The sequence below is a fragment of the Oncorhynchus mykiss genome, chromosome 4, assembly GCF_057628025.1.
Source record: "Oncorhynchus mykiss isolate SJ-2025 chromosome 4, ASM5762802v1, whole genome shotgun sequence".
Lineage (NCBI taxonomy): Eukaryota > Metazoa > Chordata > Actinopteri > Salmoniformes > Salmonidae > Oncorhynchus > Oncorhynchus mykiss.
In genome coordinates this window covers 10,871,027-10,884,671 of record NC_143025.1, presented here as the reverse complement: position 1 = coordinate 10,884,671, position 13,645 = coordinate 10,871,027, and the positions used below count along the sequence as shown (strand labels likewise).

The following is a 13,645-nucleotide window of genomic DNA, read 5'->3' as shown; positions in this document are numbered from 1 at the left end:
CTCAGCTTTTCATAGATAGCTTTTAGTAGTTTGTAATTCAAACCTTTCTGACTCTACAGATGTTTCTGTAAAAAAAAGACCCGGGCCTGGGCACCTTCGGAATCCGTCTTTGTCTCACAAACACAGCTCTATCTCAGCCCCCGTTAATCACACAGACTAACTCTTGGTACCACTGGATGCAGAAGACAGAGACGAATCTGATGGTACAACCCATACGTCTATAGCTAAAACACACAATGTTTAAAAGGGGGTAGAATTCAACACAAATAACCGGCTTTGAAATATGGATGGCTGTCCATCAACATTAGGTCATATTTTACCTGTTGGCAACCAGCATCGCTGACCATTTTTCTCAATTGAGAAACCTAGCAATTCTCCATAATTAACATAATTTGATTGCAACAACTGTTGATGCTGAGAATGCAACACAAACCGCTGGTGCAAATGCTCTTTTCAAGATGCTCCACCTTGATCACAACAACTTATGCACCAAGACTATACTTTCAGGGATCATTTCTATAGTGCGTTACTTGAGAAATGTGTGTCTAAAGTGGTAGATCTCGCTATCCATGATGACGATTCAAGATATTCCCGTTCAGAGCATGAATTTGGTGGTTAGAAATGACCTTGCTCATTTTTCTTCCACCTTTGATGACTGTTCCTTGTTCTTCAATGAACGTGGATGAAGGGAATATGTTCTGAGTGGATGATAACCATGTACAATAAAAGCTACTGAAATGTCTCCCAAATCCTTATCGTTAGTAAAATAAAACTTCTTGAATCAGTCCTGAGACCCCAGCAATAATCTTTTCAGTTTTCTGGCTTTCGTTGATCTCCATGTCCAGCCCTTATATTTTGCTTCAAAATGAGGAGTTTTAAAATTTTCCTTTCAGGACAACCTTTGACCTTCATACGTAGAAGAACCTTGTACTTTCTAACAACGTTTTGGTAGCTTGTGAGCGTCATAGAGCAAAACATGTTACATGTGCATGTTCGATAGAGTCTCAGCTTTTCATAGATAGCTTTTAGTAGTTTGTAATTCAAACCTTTCTGACTCTACAGATGTTTCTGTAAAAAAAAGACCCGGGCCTGGGCACCTTCGGAATCCGTCTTTGTCTCACAAACACAGCTCTATCTCAGCCCCCGTTAATCACACAGACTAACTCTTGGTACCACTGGATGCAGAAGACAGAGACGAATCTGATGGTACAACCCATACGTCTATAGCTAAAACACACAATGTTTAAAAGGGGGTAGAATTCAACACAAATAACCGGCTTTGAAATATGGATGGCTGTCCATCAACATTAGGTCATATTTTACCTGTTGGCAACCAGCATCGCTGACCATTTTTCTCAATTGAGAAACCTAGCAATTCTCCATAATTAACATAATTTGATTGCAACAACTGTTGATGCTGAGAATGCAACACAAACCGCTGGTGCAAATGCTCTTTTCAAGATGCTCCACCTTGATCACAACAACTTATGCACCAAGACTATACTTTCAGGGATCATTTCTATAGTGCGTTACTTGAGAAATGTGTGTCTAAAGTGGTAGATCTCGCTATCCATGATGACGATTCAAGATATTCCCGTTCAGAGCATGAATTTGGTGGTTAGAAATGACCTTGCTCATTTTTCTTCCACCTTTGATGACTGTTCCTTGTTCTTCAATGAACGTGGATGAAGGGAATATGTTCTGAGTGGATGATAACCATGTACAATAAAAGCTACTGAAATGTCTCCCAAATCCTTATCGTTAGTAAAATAAAACTTCTTGAATCAGTCCTGAGACCCCAGCAATAATCTTTTCAGTTTTCTGGCTTTCGTTGATCTCCATGTCCAGCCCTTATATTTTGCTTCAAAATGAGGAGTTTTAAAATTTTCCTTTCAGGACAACCTTTGACCTTCATACATAGAAGAACCTTGTACTTTCTAACAACGTTTTGGTAGCTTGTGAGCGTCATAGAGCAAAACATGTTACATGTGCATGTTCGATAGAGTCTCAGCTTTTCATAGATAGCTTTTAGTAGTTTGTAATTCAAACCTTTCTGACTCTACAGATGTTTCTGTAAAAAAAAGACCCGGGCCTGGGCACCTTCGGAATCCGTCTTTGTCTCACAAACACAGCTCTATCTCAGCCCCCGTTAATCACACAGACTAACTCTTGGTACCACTGGATGCAGAAGACAGAGACGAATCTGATGGTACAACCCATACGTCTATAGCTAAAACACACAATGTTTAAAAGGGGGTAGAATTCAACACAAATAACCGGCTTTGAAATATGGATGGCTGTCCATCAACATTAGGTCATATTTTACCTGTTGGCAACCAGCATCGCTGACCATTTTTCTCAATTGAGAAACCTAGCAATTCTCCATAATTAACATAATTTGATTGCAACAACTGTTGATGCTAATGTTACTTGAGAAATGTGTGTCTAAAGTGGTAGATCTCGCTATCCATGATGACGATTCAAGATATTCCCGTTCAGAGCATGAATTTGGTGGTTAGAAATGACCTTGCTCATTTTTCTTCCACCTTTGATGACTGTTCCTTGTTCTTCAATGAACGTGGATGAAGGGAATATGTTCTGAGTGGATGATAACCATGTACAATAAAAGCTACTGAAATGTCTCCCAAATCCTTATCGTTAGTAAAATAAAACTTCTTGAATCAGTCCTGAGACCCCAGCAATAATCTTTTCAGTTTTCTGGCTTTCGTTGATCTCCATGTCCAGCCCTTATATTTTGCTTCAAAATGAGGAGTTTTAAAATTTTCCTTTCAGGACAACCTTTGACCTTCATACGTAGAAGAACCTTGTACTTTCTAACAACGTTTTGGTAGCTTGTGAGCGTCATAGAGCAAAACATGTTACATGTGCATGTTCGATAGAGTCTCAGCTTTTCATAGATAGCTTTTAGTAGTTTGTAATTCAAACCTTTCTGACTCTACAGATGTTTCTGTAAAAAAAAGACCCGGGCCTGGGCACCTTCGGAATCCGTCTTTGTCTCACAAACACAGCTCTATCTCAGCCCCCGTTAATCACACAGACTAACTCTTGGTACCACTGGATGCAGAAGACAGAGACGAATCTGATGGTACAACCCATACGTCTATAGCTAAAACACACAATGTTTAAAAGGGGGTAGAATTCAACACAAATAACCGGCTTTGAAATATGGATGGCTGTCCATCAACATTAGGTCATATTTTACCTGTTGGCAACCAGCATCGCTGACCATTTTTCTCAATTGAGAAACCTAGCAATTCTCCATAATTAACATAATTTGATTGCAACAACTGTTGATGCTGAGAATGCAACACAAACCGCTGGTGCAAATGCTCTTTTCAAGATGCTCCACCTTGATCACAACAACTTATGCACCAAGACTATACTTTCAGGGATCATTTCTATAGTGCGTTACTTGAGAAATGTGTGTCTAAAGTGGTAGATCTCGCTATCCATGATGACGATTCAAGATATTCCCGTTCAGAGCATGAATTTGGTGGTTAGAAATGACCTTGCTCATTTTTCTTCCACCTTTGATGACTGTTCCTTGTTCTTCAATGAACGTGGATGAAGGGAATATGTTCTGAGTGGATGATAACCATGTACAATAAAAGCTACTGAAATGTCTCCCAAATCCTTATCGTTAGTAAAATAAAACTTCTTGAATCAGTCCTGAGACCCCAGCAATAATCTTTTCAGTTTTCTGGCTTTCGTTGATCTCCATGTCCAGCCCTTATATTTTGCTTCAAAATGAGGAGTTTTAAAATTTTCCTTTCAGGACAACCTTTGACCTTCATACGTAGAAGAACCTTGTACTTTCTAACAACGTTTTGGTAGCTTGTGAGCGTCATAGAGCAAAACATGTTACATGTGCATGTTCGATAGAGTCTCAGCTTTTCATAGATAGCTTTTAGTAGTTTGTAATTCAAACCTTTCTGACTCTACAGATGTTTCTGTAAAAAAAAGACCCGGGCCTGGGCACCTTCGGAATCCGTCTTTGTCTCACAAACACAGCTCTATCTCAGCCCCCGTTAATCACACAGACTAACTCTTGGTACCACTGGATGCAGAAGACAGAGACGAATCTGATGGTACAACCCATACGTCTATAGCTAAAACACACAATGTTTAAAAGGGGGTAGAATTCAACACAAATAACCGGCTTTGAAATATGGATGGCTGTCCATCAACATTAGGTCATATTTTACCTGTTGGCAACCAGCATCGCTGACCATTTTTCTCAATTGAGAAACCTAGCAATTCTCCATAATTAACATAATTTGATTGCAACAACTGTTGATGCTGAGAATGCAACACAAACCGCTGGTGCAAATGCTCTTTTCAAGATGCTCCACCTTGATCACAACAACTTATGCACCAAGACTATACTTTCAGGGATCATTTCTATAGTGCGTTACTTGAGAAATGTGTGTCTAAAGTGGTAGATCTCGCTATCCATGATGACGATTCAAGATATTCCCGTTCAGAGCATGAATTTGGTGGTTAGAAATGACCTTGCTCATTTTTCTTCCACCTTTGATGACTGTTCCTTGTTCTTCAATGAACGTGGATGAAGGGAATATGTTCTGAGTGGATGATAACCATGTACAATAAAAGCTACTGAAATGTCTCCCAAATCCTTATCGTTAGTAAAATAAAACTTCTTGAATCAGTCCTGAGACCCCAGCAATAATCTTTTCAGTTTTCTGGCTTTCGTTGATCTCCATGTCCAGCCCTTATATTTTGCTTCAAAATGAGGAGTTTTAAAATTTTCCTTTCAGGACAACCTTTGACCTTCATACGTAGAAGAACCTTGTACTTTCTAACAACGTTTTGGTAGCTTGTGAGCGTCATAGAGCAAAACATGTTACATGTGCATGTTCGATAGAGTCTCAGCTTTTCATAGATAGCTTTTAGTAGTTTGTAATTCAAACCTTTCTGACTCTACAGATGTTTCTGTAAAAAAAAGACCCGGGCCTGGGCACCTTCGGAATCCGTCTTTGTCTCACAAACACAGCTCTATCTCAGCCCCCGTTAATCACACAGACTAACTCTTGGTACCACTGGATGCAGAAGACAGAGACGAATCTGATGGTACAACCCATACGTCTATAGCTAAAACACACAATGTTTAAAAGGGGGTAGAATTCAACACAAATAACCGGCTTTGAAATATGGATGGCTGTCCATCAACATTAGGTCATATTTTACCTGTTGGCAACCAGCATCGCTGACCATTTTTCTCAATTGAGAAACCTAGCAATTCTCCATAATTAACATAATTTGATTGCAACAACTGTTGATGCTGAGAATGCAACACAAACCGCTGGTGCAAATGCTCTTTTCAAGATGCTCCACCTTGATCACAACAACTTATGCACCAAGACTATACTTTCAGGGATCATTTCTATAGTGCGTTACTTGAGAAATGTGTGTCTAAAGTGGTAGATCTCGCTATCCATGATGACGATTCAAGATATTCCCGTTCAGAGCATGAATTTGGTGGTTAGAAATGACCTTGCTCATTTTTCTTCCACCTTTGATGACTGTTCCTTGTTCTTCAATGAATGTGGATGAAGGGAATATGTTCTGAGTGGATGATAACCATGTACAATAAAAGCTACTGAAATGTCTCCCAAATCCTTATCGTTAGTAAAATAAAACCTCTTGAATCAGTCCTGAGACCCCAGCAATAATCTTTTCCGTTTTCTGGCTTTCGTTGATCTCCATGTCCAGCCCTTATATTTTGCTTCAAAATGAGGAGTTTTAAAATTTTCCTTTCAGGACAACCTTTGACCTTCATACGTAGAAGAACCTTGTACTTTCTAACAACGTTTTGGTAGCTTGTGAGCGTCATAGAGCAAAACATGTTACATGTGCATGTTCGATAGAGTCTCAGCTTTTCATAGATAGCTTTTAGTAGTTTGTAATTCAAACCTTTCTGACTCTACAGATGTTTCTGTAAAAAAAAGACCCGGGCCTGGGCACCTTCGGAATCCGTCTTTGTCTCACAAACACAGCTCTATCTCAGCCCCCGTTAATCACACAGACTAACTCTTGGTACCACTGGATGCAGAAGACAGAGACGAATCTGATGGTACAACCCATACGTCTATAGCTAAAACACACAATGTTTAAAAGGGGGTAGAATTCAACACAAATAACCGGCTTTGAAATATGGATGGCTGTCCATCAACATTAGGTCATATTTTACCTGTTGGCAACCAGCATCGCTGACCATTTTTCTCAATTGAGAAACCTAGCAATTCTCCATAATTAACATAATTTGATTGCAACAACTGTTGATGCTGAGAATGCAACACAAACCGCTGGTGCAAATGCTCTTTTCAAGATGCTCCACCTTGATCACAACAACTTATGCACCAAGACTATACTTTCAGGGATCATTTCTATAGTGCGTTACTTGAGAAATGTGTGTCTAAAGTGGTAGATCTCGCTATCCATGATGACGATTCAAGATATTCCCGTTCAGAGCATGAATTTGGTGGTTAGAAATGACCTTGCTCATTTTTCTTCCACCTTTGATGACTGTTCCTTGTTCTTCAATGAACGTGGATGAAGGGAATATGTTCTGAGTGGATGATAACCATGTACAATAAAAGCTACTGAAATGTCTCCCAAATCCTTATCGTTAGTAAAATAAAACTTCTTGAATCAGTCCTGAGACCCCAGCAATAATCTTTTCAGTTTTCTGGCTTTCGTTGATCTCCATGTCCAGCCCTTATATTTTGCTTCAAAATGAGGAGTTTTAAAATTTTCCTTTCAGGACAACCTTTGACCTTCATACGTAGAAGAACCTTGTACTTTCTAACAACGTTTTGGTAGCTTGTGAGCGTCATAGAGCAAAACATGTTACATGTGCATGTTCGATAGAGTCTCAGCTTTTCATAGATAGCTTTTAGTAGTTTGTAATTCAAACCTTTCTGACTCTACAGATGTTTCTGTAAAAAAAAGACCCGGGCCTGGGCACCTTCGGAATCCGTCTTTGTCTCACAAACACAGCTCTATCTCAGCCCCCGTTAATCACACAGACTAACTCTTGGTACCACTGGATGCAGAAGACAGAGACGAATCTGATGGTACAACCCATACGTCTATAGCTAAAACACACAATGTTTAAAAGGGGGTAGAATTCAACACAAATAACCGGCTTTGAAATATGGATGGCTGTCCATCAACATTAGGTCATATTTTACCTGTTGGCAACCAGCATCGCTGACCATTTTTCTCAATTGAGAAACCTAGCAATTCTCCATAATTAACATAATTTGATTGCAACAACTGTTGATGCTGAGAATGCAACACAAACCGCTGGTGCAAATGCTCTTTTCAAGATGCTCCACCTTGATCACAACAACTTATGCACCAAGACTATACTTTCAGGGATCATTTCTATAGTGCGTTACTTGAGAAATGTGTGTCTAAAGTGGTAGATCTCGCTATCCATGATGACGATTCAAGATATTCCCGTTCAGAGCATGAATTTGGTGGTTAGAAATGACCTTGCTCATTTTTCTTCCACCTTTGATGACTGTTCCTTGTTCTTCAATGAACGTGGATGAAGGGAATATGTTCTGAGTGGATGATAACCATGTACAATAAAAGCTACTGAAATGTCTCCCAAATCCTTATCGTTAGTAAAATAAAACTTCTTGAATCAGTCCTGAGACCCCAGCAATAATCTTTTCAGTTTTCTGGCTTTCGTTGATCTCCATGTCCAGCCCTTATATTTTGCTTCAAAATGAGGAGTTTTAAAATTTTCCTTTCAGGACAACCTTTGACCTTCATACGTAGAAGAACCTTGTACTTTCTAACAACGTTTTGGTAGCTTGTGAGCGTCATAGAGCAAAACATGTTACATGTGCATGTTCGATAGAGTCTCAGCTTTTCATAGATAGCTTTTAGTAGTTTGTAATTCAAACCTTTCTGACTCTACAGATGTTTCTGTAAAAAAAAGACCCGGGCCTGGGCACCTTCGGAATCCGTCTTTGTCTCACAAACACAGCTCTATCTCAGCCCCCGTTAATCACACAGACTAACTCTTGGTACCACTGGATGCAGAAGACAGAGACGAATCTGATGGTACAACCCATACGTCTATAGCTAAAACACACAATGTTTAAAAGGGGGTAGAATTCAACACAAATAACCGGCTTTGAAATATGGATGGCTGTCCATCAACATTAGGTCATATTTTACCTGTTGGCAACCAGCATCGCTGACCATTTTTCTCAATTGAGAAACCTAGCAATTCTCCATAATTAACATAATTTGATTGCAACAACTGTTGATGCTGAGAATGCAACACAAACCGCTGGTGCAAATGCTCTTTTCAAGATGCTCCACCTTGATCACAACAACTTATGCACCAAGACTATACTTTCAGGGATCATTTCTATAGTGCGTTACTTGAGAAATGTGTGTCTAAAGTGGTAGATCTCGCTATCCATGATGACGATTCAAGATATTCCCGTTCAGAGCATGAATTTGGTGGTTAGAAATGACCTTGCTCATTTTTCTTCCACCTTTGATGACTGTTCCTTGTTCTTCAATGAACGTGGATGAAGGGAATATGTTCTGAGTGGATGATAACCATGTACAATAAAAGCTACTGAAATGTCTCCCAAATCCTTATCGTTAGTAAAATAAAACTTCTTGAATCAGTCCTGAGACCCCAGCAATAATCTTTTCAGTTTTCTGGCTTTCGTTGATCTCCATGTCCAGCCCTTATATTTTGCTTCAAAATGAGGAGTTTTAAAATTTTCCTTTCAGGACAACCTTTGACCTTCATACGTAGAAGAACCTTGTACTTTCTAACAACGTTTTGGTAGCTTGTGAGCGTCATAGAGCAAAACATGTTACATGTGCATGTTCGATAGAGTCTCAGCTTTTCATAGATAGCTTTTAGTAGTTTGTAATTCAAACCTTTCTGACTCTACAGATGTTTCTGTAAAAAAAAGACCCGGGCCTGGGCACCTTCGGAATCCGTCTTTGTCTCACAAACACAGCTCTATCTCAGCCCCCGTTAATCACACAGACTAACTCTTGGTACCACTGGATGCAGAAGACAGAGACGAATCTGATGGTACAACCCATACGTCTATAGCTAAAACACACAATGTTTAAAAGGGGGTAGAATTCAACACAAATAACCGGCTTTGAAATATGGATGGCTGTCCATCAACATTAGGTCATATTTTACCTGTTGGCAACCAGCATCGCTGACCATTTTTCTCAATTGAGAAACCTAGCAATTCTCCATAATTAACATAATTTGATTGCAACAACTGTTGATGCTGAGAATGCAACACAAACCGCTGGTGCAAATGCTCTTTTCAAGATGGTCCACCTTGATCACAACAACTTATTCACCAAGACTATACTTTCAGGGATCATTTCTATAGTGCGTTACTTGAGAAATGTGTGTCTAAAGTGGTAGATCTCGCTATCCATGATGACGATTCAAGATATTCCCGTTCAGAGCATGAATTTGGTGGTTAGAAATGACCTTGCTCATTTTTCTTCCACCTTTGATGACTGTTCCTTGTTCTTCAATGAACGTGGATGAAGGGAATATGTTCTGAGTGGATGATAACCATGTACAATAAAAGCTACTGAAATGTCTCCCAAATCCTTATCGTTAGTAAAATAAAACTTCTTGAATCAGTCCTGAGACCCCAGCAATAATCTTTTCAGTTTTCTGGCTTTCGTTGATCTCCATGTCCAGCCCTTATATTTTGCTTCAAAATGAGGAGTTTTAAAATTTTCCTTTCAGGACAACCTTTGACCTTCATACGTAGAAGAACCTTGTACTTTCTAACAACGTTTTGGTAGCTTGTGAGCGTCATAGAGCAAAACATGTTACATGTGCATGTTCGATAGAGTCTCAGCTTTTCATAGATAGCTTTTAGTAGTTTGTAATTCAAACCTTTCTGACTCTACAGATGTTTCTGTAAAAAAAAGACCCGGGCCTGGGCACCTTCGGAATCCGTCTTTGTCTCACAAACACAGCTCTATCTCAGCCCCCGTTAATCACACAGACTAACTCTTGGTACCACTGGATGCAGAAGACAGAGACGAATCTGATGGTACAACCCATACGTCTATAGCTAAAACACACAATGTTTAAAAGGGGGTAGAATTCAACACAAATAACCGGCTTTGAAATATGGATGGCTGTCCATCAACATTAGGTCATATTTTACCTGTTGGCAACCAGCATCGCTGACCATTTTTCTCAATTGAGAAACCTAGCAATTCTCCATAATTAACATAATTTGATTGCAACAACTGTTGATGCTGAGAATGCAACACAAACCGCTGGTGCAAATGCTCTTTTCAAGATGCTCCACCTTGATCACAACAACTTATGCACCAAGACTATACTTTCAGGGATCATTTCTATAGTGCGTTACTTGAGAAATGTGTGTCTAAAGTGGTAGATCTCGCTATCCATGATGACGATTCAAGATATTCCCGTTCAGAGCATGAATTTGGTGGTTAGAAATGACCTTGCTCATTTTTCTTCCACCTTTGATGACTGTTCCTTGTTCTTCAATGAACGTGGATGAAGGGAATATGTTCTGAGTGGATGATAACCATGTACAATAAAAGCTACTGAAATGTCTCCCAAATCCTTATCGTTAGTAAAATAAAACTTCTTGAATCAGTCCTGAGACCCCAGCAATAATCTTTTCAGTTTTCTGGCTTTCGTTGATCTCCATGTCCAGCCCTTATATTTTGCTTCAAAATGAGGAGTTTTAAAATTTTCCTTTCAGGACAACCTTTGACCTTCATACGTAGAAGAACCTTGTACTTTCTAACAACGTTTTGGTAGCTTGTGAGCGTCATAGAGCAAAACATGTTACATGTGCATGTTCGATAGAGTCTCAGCTTTTCATAGATAGCTTTTAGTAGTTTGTAATTCAAACCTTTCTGACTCTACAGATGTTTCTGTAAAAAAAAGACCCGGGCCTGGGCACCTTCGGAATCCGTCTTTGTCTCACAAACACAGCTCTATCTCAGCCCCCGTTAATCACACAGACTAACTCTTGGTACCACTGGATGCAGAAGACAGAGACGAATCTGATGGTACAACCCATACGTCTATAGCTAAAACACACAATGTTTAAAAGGGGGTAGAATTCAACACAAATAACCGGCTTTGAAATATGGATGGCTGTCCATCAACATTAGGTCATATTTTACCTGTTGGCAACCAGCATCGCTGACCATTTTTCTCAATTGAGAAACCTAGCAATTCTCCATAATTAACATAATTTGATTGCAACAACTGTTGATGCTGAGAATGCAACACAAACCGCTGGTGCAAATGCTCTTTTCAAGATGCTCCACCTTGATCACAACAACTTATGCACCAAGACTATACTTTCAGGGATCATTTCTATAGTGCGTTACTTGAGAAATGTGTGTCTAAAGTGGTAGATCTCGCTATCCATGATGACGATTCAAGATATTCCCGTTCAGAGCATGAATTTGGTGGTTAGAAATGACCTTGCTCATTTTTCTTCCACCTTTGATGACTGTTCCTTGTTCTTCAATGAACGTGGATGAAGGGAATATGTTCTGAGTGGATGATAACCATGTACAATAAAAGCTACTGAAATGTCTCCCAAATCCTTATCGTTAGTAAAATAAAACTTCTTGAATCAGTCCTGAGACCCCAGCAATAATCTTTTCAGTTTTCTGGCTTTCGTTGATCTCCATGTCCAGCCCTTATATTTTGCTTCAAAATGAGGAGTTTTAAAATTTTCCTTTCAGGACAACCTTTGACCTTCATACGTAGAAGAACCTTGTACTTTCTAACAACGTTTTGGTAGCTTGTGAGCGTCATAGAGCAAAACATGTTACATGTGCATGTTCGATAGAGTCTCAGCTTTTCATAGATAGCTTTTAGTAGTTTGTAATTCAAACCTTTCTGACTCTACAGATGTTTCTGTAAAAAAAAGACCCGGGCCTGGGCACCTTCGGAATCCGTCTTTGTCTCACAAACACAGCTCTATCTCAGCCCCCGTTAATCACACAGACTAACTCTTGGTACCACTGGATGCAGAAGACAGAGACGAATCTGATGGTACAACCCATACGTCTATAGCTAAAACACACAATGTTTAAAAGGGGGTAGAATTCAACACAAATAACCGGCTTTGAAATATGGATGGCTGTCCATCAACATTAGGTCATATTTTACCTGTTGGCAACCAGCATCGCTGACCATTTTTCTCAATTGAGAAACCTAGCAATTCTCCATAATTAACATAATTTGATTGCAACAACTGTTGATGCTGAGAATGCAACACAAACCGCTGGTGCAAATGCTCTTTTCAAGATGCTCCACCTTGATCACAACAACTTATGCACCAAGACTATACTTTCTGGGATCATTTCTATAGTGCGTTACTTGAGAAATGTGTGTCTAAAGTGGTAGATCTCGCCATCCATGATGACGATTCAAGATATTCCCGTTCAGAGCATGAATTTGGTGGTTAGAAATGACCTTGCTCATTTTTCTTCCACCTTTGATGACTGTTCCTTGTTCTTCAATGAACGTGGATGAAGGGAATATGTTCTGAGTGGATGATAACCATGTACAATAAAAGCTACTGAAATGTCTCCCAAATCCTTATCGTTAGTAAAATAAAACTTCTTGAATCAGTCCTGAGACCCCAGCAATAATCTTTTCAGTTTTCTGGCTTTCGTTGATCTCCATGTCCAGCCCTTATATTTTGCTTCAAAATGAGGAGTTTTAAAATTTTCCTTTCAGGACAACCTTTGACCTTCATACGTAGAAGAACCTTGTACTTTCTAACAACGTTTTGGTAGCTTGTGAGCGTCATAGAGCAAAACATGTTACATGTGCATGTTCGATAGAGTCTCAGCTTTTCATAGATAGCTTTTAGTAGTTTGTAATTCAAACCTTTCTGACTCTACAGATGTTTCTGTAAAAAAAAGACCCGGGCCTGGGCACCTTCGGAATCCGTCTTTGTCTCACAAACACAGCTCTATCTCAGCCCCCGTTAATCACACAGACTAACTCTTGGTACCACTGGATGCAGAAGACAGAGACGAATCTGATGGTACAACCCATACGTCTATAGCTAAAACACACAATGTTTAAAAGGGGGTAGAATTCAACACAAATAACCGGCTTTGAAATATGGATGGCTGTCCATCAACATTAGGTCATATTTTACCTGTTGGCAACCAGCATCGCTGACCATTTTTCTCAATTGAGAAACCTAGCAATTCTCCATAATTAACATAATTTGATTGCAACAACTGTTGATGCTGAGAATGCAACACAAACCGCTGGTGCAAATGCTCTTTTCAAGATGGTCCACCTTGATCACAACAACTTATTCACCAAGACTATACTTTCAGGGATCATTTCTATAGTGCGTTACTTGAGAAATGTGTGTCTAAAGTGGTAGATCTCGCTATCCATGATGACGATTCAAGATATTCCCGTTCAGAGCATGAATTTGGTGGTTAGAAATGACCTTGCTCATTTTTCTTCCACCTTTGATGACTGTTCCTTGTTCTTCAATGAACGTGGATGAAGGGAATATGTTCTGAGTGGATGATA

The 13,645-nt window shown here is 39.5% G+C and overlaps 13 non-coding genes and 1 pseudogene across 13 annotated transcripts; all 14 read left to right on the top strand.

The window, feature by feature from the left end:
* Nucleotides 1-491: 491 nt before the first annotated feature.
* Nucleotides 492-707, top strand: LOC149983743 (small nucleolar RNA U3). The gene has a single exon (XR_016495787.1). It is a non-coding gene; the product is annotated as a small nucleolar RNA U3 (small nucleolar RNA).
* Nucleotides 708-1,494: 787 nt separating this feature from the next.
* Nucleotides 1,495-1,710, top strand: LOC149983742 (small nucleolar RNA U3). The gene has a single exon (XR_016495786.1). It is a non-coding gene; the product is annotated as a small nucleolar RNA U3 (small nucleolar RNA).
* Nucleotides 1,711-2,423: 713 nt separating this feature from the next.
* On the top strand, nucleotides 2,424-2,607 carry LOC149983741 (small nucleolar RNA U3; annotated as a pseudogene).
* Nucleotides 2,608-3,394: 787 nt separating this feature from the next.
* LOC149983740 (small nucleolar RNA U3) lies at nucleotides 3,395-3,610 on the top strand. Its single transcript, XR_016495785.1, has one exon. It is a non-coding gene; the product is annotated as a small nucleolar RNA U3 (small nucleolar RNA).
* A 787-nt stretch (nucleotides 3,611-4,397) lies between these two features.
* Nucleotides 4,398-4,613, top strand: LOC149983739 (small nucleolar RNA U3). The gene has a single exon (XR_016495784.1). It is a non-coding gene; the product is annotated as a small nucleolar RNA U3 (small nucleolar RNA).
* Nucleotides 4,614-5,400: 787 nt separating this feature from the next.
* LOC149983738 (small nucleolar RNA U3) lies at nucleotides 5,401-5,616 on the top strand. The gene has a single exon (XR_016495701.1). It is a non-coding gene; the product is annotated as a small nucleolar RNA U3 (small nucleolar RNA).
* A 787-nt stretch (nucleotides 5,617-6,403) lies between these two features.
* On the top strand, nucleotides 6,404-6,619 carry LOC149983737 (small nucleolar RNA U3). The gene has a single exon (XR_016495783.1). It is a non-coding gene; the product is annotated as a small nucleolar RNA U3 (small nucleolar RNA).
* A 787-nt stretch (nucleotides 6,620-7,406) lies between these two features.
* Nucleotides 7,407-7,622, top strand: LOC149983736 (small nucleolar RNA U3). The gene has a single exon (XR_016495782.1). It is a non-coding gene; the product is annotated as a small nucleolar RNA U3 (small nucleolar RNA).
* A 787-nt stretch (nucleotides 7,623-8,409) lies between these two features.
* On the top strand, nucleotides 8,410-8,625 carry LOC149983735 (small nucleolar RNA U3). Its single transcript, XR_016495781.1, has one exon. It is a non-coding gene; the product is annotated as a small nucleolar RNA U3 (small nucleolar RNA).
* Nucleotides 8,626-9,412: 787 nt separating this feature from the next.
* Nucleotides 9,413-9,628, top strand: LOC149983734 (small nucleolar RNA U3). The gene has a single exon (XR_016495779.1). It is a non-coding gene; the product is annotated as a small nucleolar RNA U3 (small nucleolar RNA).
* Nucleotides 9,629-10,415: 787 nt separating this feature from the next.
* LOC149983733 (small nucleolar RNA U3) lies at nucleotides 10,416-10,631 on the top strand. Its single transcript, XR_016495778.1, has one exon. It is a non-coding gene; the product is annotated as a small nucleolar RNA U3 (small nucleolar RNA).
* A 787-nt stretch (nucleotides 10,632-11,418) lies between these two features.
* LOC149983732 (small nucleolar RNA U3) lies at nucleotides 11,419-11,634 on the top strand. Its single transcript, XR_016495777.1, has one exon. It is a non-coding gene; the product is annotated as a small nucleolar RNA U3 (small nucleolar RNA).
* Nucleotides 11,635-12,421: 787 nt separating this feature from the next.
* Nucleotides 12,422-12,637, top strand: LOC149983731 (small nucleolar RNA U3). The gene has a single exon (XR_016495749.1). It is a non-coding gene; the product is annotated as a small nucleolar RNA U3 (small nucleolar RNA).
* Nucleotides 12,638-13,424: 787 nt separating this feature from the next.
* Nucleotides 13,425-13,640, top strand: LOC149983730 (small nucleolar RNA U3). Its single transcript, XR_016495775.1, has one exon. It is a non-coding gene; the product is annotated as a small nucleolar RNA U3 (small nucleolar RNA).
* The last annotated feature ends 5 nt before the right edge of the window (nucleotides 13,641-13,645 follow it).